The sequence below is a fragment of the Aotus nancymaae genome, unplaced genomic scaffold (assembly GCF_030222135.1).
Source record: "Aotus nancymaae isolate 86718 unplaced genomic scaffold, 86718_ANA_hifiasm-v0.15.2.pri h1tg000018l, whole genome shotgun sequence".
Lineage (NCBI taxonomy): Eukaryota > Metazoa > Chordata > Mammalia > Primates > Aotidae > Aotus > Aotus nancymaae.
The window spans coordinates 24,531,523-24,537,522 of NW_026988430.1; the positions used below are offsets into that span (position 1 = coordinate 24,531,523).

At 43.4% G+C, this 6,000-nt stretch overlaps 1 protein-coding gene across 9 annotated transcripts in view; it reads right to left on the bottom strand.

Annotated features, from left to right (window-relative positions):
- SYNRG (synergin gamma) overlaps positions 1 to 5,655 on the bottom strand; it is a 96,086-nt gene extending 90,431 nt beyond the window's left edge. For 8 of the 9 annotated variants that reach the window (XM_064378455.1, XM_064378456.1, XM_064378454.1 and 5 more), the window contains exon 1: positions 5,620 to 5,655. The gene's annotated coding sequence lies outside the window, so the exon portion shown is untranslated. The remainder of the gene's footprint in view (positions 1 to 5,619) is intronic. The other variant, XM_064378452.1, reaches the window with a different exon arrangement.
- Between the last annotated feature and the right edge of the window lie 345 nt (positions 5,656 to 6,000).

The window sequence follows — 6,000 nt, forward strand, 5'->3', positions numbered from 1 at the left end:
GCCAAGATCGTGCCATTGCACTCCAGCCTGGGTGACAAGCATGAAATTCCATCTCAAAACAAAAACAAAAACAAAAAACAGAAAAGAAATTAGCTTGGTGTGGTAGCACACACCTGTAGTCCCAGCTAGTAGGGAGGCTGAGGCAAAAGAATCACTTGAACCTGGGAGGCAGAAATTGTAGTGAGCCAAGATCGTGCCACTGCACTCCAGCCTGAGCAACAGAGAAAGACTGTCTAAAAAAAAAAAAGAAAAAATCTACGTTTAGCACAGCCACCTTTATCAATGATCCTAGCTCTTCTGAATAACTTGCTAAAGCTTTCACATCAGCACTTGCTGCTTCACCTTGCACTTTTATGCTCTAGAGATAGCTTCTCTCCTTAAACCTCATAAACTGACCTGTTAGCTTCCAGCTTTTCTTCTGCAGCTTCCTCACTCCTTCAGCCTTCAGCCTTCACAGAATTGAAGAGACTAAGGATTTTGCTCCAGATTAGGCTCTGGCTTAAGGGAATGTTAAGCGTGGTTTGGTCTTCTATCCAGACCGCTCACCCTTTCTCAATACTGGCAATAAAGCTGTTTCACTTTCTTAACATTTGTGTTTCCTGGAATAAGTCTTTTAATTTCCTTCAAGAACTTTTCCTCTGTATTCACAACTTGGTTAAGTGCTGTAAGAGGCCCAGCTTTTGACCTATCTCAGCTTTCAACACTTAATGACTAAGCTTTATTTCTAGCTTCTGATTTAAAGGGAGAGATGTGCAACTCTTCCTTTCACTTAACACTTAGAGGCCACTGTAGGGTTAATTGGCCTAATTTCAATACAATTCTGTCTCAGGGAATGTGGAGGCCCTTGGAGAGGAAGACAGGGGAACAGCTGGTAGGTGGAGCAGTCAGACTACACAAAACATTTATCAATTACGTTTGCTGTCTTATACGAGCTGGGCTTGCGGTGCTCCAAAACAATTACACTAGTAACATCAAAGATCACTGATTACAGATTATCATAACAAATAGTAGTAATGAAAGAGTTTGAAATATTGTGAGAATTACCAAAACATGACAGAGACATGAAGCGAACACAGGCTGTGGGAAAATTGTGCTGATAAACTTGCTGGATGCAGGGTTACCACAAACCTTCAATTTATAAAAAACGCTGGATCTGCTAACTGCAATGAGGTATGCCTGTATTCAGTTTTAAAAGACATTACTCATATGCTAAAATTGATAAATTTAGGAACAATGAATACATTTAAGTAATCAACCTGTCAAGGGTCTTAAAAATCAGCCTTAAACATGTAAATTAGTCATATGACCTAGTGGCTCAGAAGAATTGGAAACTCGTGTTATATTTTTTCTTCCAGCTTTGCCATAAAGTAACTGTGAAGCTCTGTGCAATCTCCTTCACCACCTGTCTGGTTTCCCCTCTGTCAAATGAGAATGCAGAATCAAGTCTGCTGAAGTCTCAGCTAAGACAACCACATAGACATGAGTAACATACAGATATATAAAGGTTACTTTGAAAACAAAATTAAGACTACTGACAAATATGACTTTCTCTAGTAAGAATTTAGCAACTGGGACTGCTTAGTGACCTTTGAAAAATTCACATTTTTCTCTGAAATGTTTAGACAACTAATATCAACATGCTTAAATACTGGTTAGATAAGCAACTAAGACATTAATAAGACAGCAAAAGCTTGGCAAAAAACTGGGCAGCAAGGTGACCAACAATTTAATTTCAAAGGTAAAACCACTAATTCATTTATTACTGGTATCTCGGTATGAAAGCAGAGCTCTGTCACTTACCTAACTCATTTGTCCCTCCTTTTCAGTTACCTTTGCTACTAACCTAGATTTGACACTAGCCCTCACTTCTTAGGCCTAGACTCCTACATAAAAACTTCTTTATTTTTATTTTTTAAATAATTTTTGAGATGGAGTTTCACTCTTGTTGCCCAGGCTGGAGTGCAATGGCGCAATCTCAGCTCACCGCAACCTCTGCCTCCTGGGTTCAAGCGATTCTCCTGTCTCAGTCTCCTGAGTAGCTGGGATTACAGGCATCCTCCACCATGCCCGGCTAATTTTGTTTTTTGTTTTGTTTCGTTTTGTTTTTAACTAGAGACGGGGTTTCTCCAGGTTGGCCAGGCTGGTCTTGAACTCCTGACCTCAGGCAATCCACCTGCCTTGGCCTCCCAAAGTGCTGAGATTACAGGCGTGAGCCACCGTGCCCGGCATAAAAACTTCTTAATGGATCTCCCACCTCCAGACTCTGGTTTCTAATTCATCTGATGCAGCACAAGTGAGAGGCATCTTTCTAAAGGACCATTAAGCAACAATTAAATGGTCCTTTAGCAAGATGCACTCCTGGAGTTAAAACTATGGAATGATTTTCCTGAAACGGAATTTCCTTCAACTCCAGGCCCTCTCCAGTTTGGGTACAACTCTCCTTTCAGTTTTATCTCACGAAACTTTTCTCTGCCACTCAGAGCCACAGTCACCTAGCACTGCAGGTGTGCTGTTTCCTTAGTGTTCACTAGGCCTTCCCGTCTCTATGATAATCTCTTAACCACTTCCTCTTCCTCCAACTCTGTGGCCCAACTGAAATACCACTTCTTTGCCTTCAATACAGCTGGAATCCACAAATATTTACAGAATGTTTTCTATGTGCAAAAATGTGCTAGAAGCAGTGGAAGAAAAGATGAGGAAGCCCTCTAAAAGCTTAAAGATCAGAAAAAAACAGACAAGTTCGCAAATGATAATATCCCAGAAGAATATGACCTCTTCGTTGTCCTTTACTTTATACCAGTTATTTTGTACATTCTCCAAGGATGGGGACCATGTTTTGATGTCTTTTTAATTCATTACAGCATCAAGAACAGTACCTTACACATGTAGGCATTCAATGACTACCAGCTGAATGATTACAGACTAATCCAGATCTTTCAACTCTTTTTCTCTGCCTTACTAGATTAAAAAAAATTATATTTCTCATCTCTTGGGCAAATTTTGCCCTTTATACAACTCTACCATTTATTCTAAAGTAGCTCATTCAGGATACCAATCAAAAGTAGGCTAATATTAAATTTGGAAAAAGTTATTGTGTTTTGTTTAGCCTCTTAGAATAGGGAGAAGTATCTAAACAACATGGTCAGCTACAGTTCATGGATTTTCTCCATTAAAGGCATAGAGAAGTTGCCTGTTCTTTTTCTTCAAATACACTTAGGTTGCCATAATATTAGTTTCCTCATAAAATAATTTCAGGGAGGGTGGGTGGCAAAAAGAAAATTAAAACTAAAATAAAATAACTTCAGCTTTTACCATTACTCTCTAAAAAACATAATATTCCTTTACTATTGAGAGTATAGCTTCTCAGGCTCAGAAAGTTGCCAATATACGTAACATATGTACCATACATTTTTCAGGGTAAGGATCATTTTAACCACTTCTTTCTCTTCCATATGTTGTTTATAGTTTTAAAATGCAGACGTTATTACATTTACAAAGGAGGGAAATTTTAAAATCATAATTTCTATCAAAATTCAACTCGTATTTATTTAAAAAATTTGCGTCCATAGACCAATGATACTCAAATACTATAAACTTGAATTTCTGAACCTGAGGTCCTCCCCACCCAAAACACTTTTTTAAGTAAATAAAAATTTGGGCCTAGATATCAATTCTTCTAAGTTTACATTTTCCGAGAACTTGGTGCCATGATTAATCATATACTTGATTGAGGATCCAGGGTTCAAGTCCCAAAGGAAAAAAAAAATCATATACTTGATCAAAGTAACGCCACCCAAGGACATTTTAGAAACTGTCATCACATATAGAAAATAAACAGAGGAGGCCGGGTGCAGTGGCTCACGCCTTTAATTCCAGACCTTAGGGAGCCCGAGGTGGGCGGATCACTTGAGACTAGGAGTTTTGAGACCAGCCTGGCCAACACGGCGAAACCCCATCTGTACTAAAAATACAGAAATCAGCTGGGCGTGGTGGCACGTGCCTGTAACCCCAGCTACTTGAGAGGCTGAGGCAGGAGAATCGCTTGAACCTGGGAAGTAGAGGTTGCAGTGAGCCGAGATGGCGCCACGGCGCTCCAGCCTGGTTTAGAACGAGACTGTGTCTCAATCAATCAATCAGCGAAAATTAGCCGGGCATGGTGGTGCGCACCTGTAATCCCAGCTACTCGGAAAGCTGAGGCAGGAGAATCGCTTGAACCCGGGAGGCGGAGGTTGCAGTGAGCCAAGATCGTGTCGCTGCATTCCGGCCTGGGCAACAGAGTGAGAGACTTCATCTCAAAAAAAAAAAAAAAGAAAGAAAAGAAAAAAGAAAATAAAACAAATAGAGGGGAAATTATTACATGTGTTTCTTCTCTAGCCAGAAACTGGCTTACACCAAGTATTTATTTTTAAAAAAACTCTAATGAAAACAACGAAGAGAACAAAAAACAAAAAGTTTTAAATCTAAAGTCAAAGATGTGCAGAGGAAATGAAAAATGAGGTTGCACACACAGGTGCTTTATTGAACAGCCACTGCTCGTTTTCTGACACACATATATATATGTGTGTGTGTGTGTGTGTGTATAGATATATATATACACCACCTGCAAGAGGTGATAACTTTAAGGACCTTACACTTTTGTAGTGTTCACGACAAAACAAACACTGCATGTATAAAAAAAAACCTAACACTTCGTTTTCCAAAGATAATTTAGGATACTGAAGATGCAAAGCTACTTTACCTCCAAATGTGTGTGCTGTATATGTTGTTTAGTAAAACAAAATCAGAGTAGGTCATTACAGAAGTGGAGTGAAAACTTCCCAGAATAAAATATTTCCTCAAGTGATGATGAACCTATCAACTTGCAAATGTACATCTCCCTTACGGGTCTGGGTATAAGAACCACAGGCAGTTCTTAGCTGAAATGTACCAGAGGACAGATTTGTTTAAGGGCTAAGAGTCTGGAAGCTTTGTTCTAGTAAATGCGCAACTGCTGTTTAACAGGGCGTTTTCTTTGTTTTTAAATGCCTTTTTAAAAAGGAGACAGACAAGTCTTAAGAGTTAGTATACAAGACAAGAGCTCTGTCTCAAGACAATTACTAATTCAGAGGTCTTTAGATCTTCCTGCTGTTTGTCGCGGGTTGAGGAAATAAAGAGGACAGGACACTAAAAGGGGAAGAGACAAATCGTCCAGACACACACACCTCTTGGAAACAGTCCTCCAGCTTTGGGAACAGATTTTTAGAGCCCTCCCTCCAACATATCTGGTCAAGTCTAAAAAGCCCGGGGAAAGGGAAGACCCTGGTCGCTTTGGAGGCAGCCAGGACTAGGAGCGGACTCGGGGTTCCTCATCCCGCCCCCCGACACTGGGCGCGCGCCCGCTCCCCGCTCGACCCCAGGCGGCCGGCGGCCCCAACTGAGCTCGGAACACAAGCGTCGGGCACCCGGGCTCCACCCGCCCCTTTCGGCCTGGGTCCCTGGGTAATGACCCTTCTCCTGCAGCCCAGTTCCAAGGAAAAAGGTCGGAACTGGAGAAAACCGCCATTAACCGCCAAGCGCCCCTCGCCGTCGCCGCCCCCGCCGCGGAGGCCAGGGAACTCCCGCCCGGCTCTTCACACTCACCTGCCTCCCCCGGCGGCCCCTGCGCCGGCTCCCGCGGCCCCGCCGCCGCCAGAACCAGCTCCCGGCCGCAGCGCCATCTTGCTCCGGGCTTGCCGCTGCCTTCGCCGCCGCCGCCACCTTAGCAGCAGCTGTCAAATGAAGACAGCCACTTCCGGGGCAAACACCAGGCCCCACCACGCCGCGGACCGGGCGATGGGGCGGGGCCGCGCGCCCACGTGACTCCTCTGGCCCTCGAGGAGGCGTGGCGCGCCCTCGGCACGTGATCCGGCGCCGCGCTGGGTCCCCCAGGTTCAATTCTAGCTCTCGGGCTGGTGGGGCGGTCGCGGGCGCCTCTCCAAGGGAGCTGATTCATTGTCTGGCGGGGCCCTCTGCAGGGCCCAG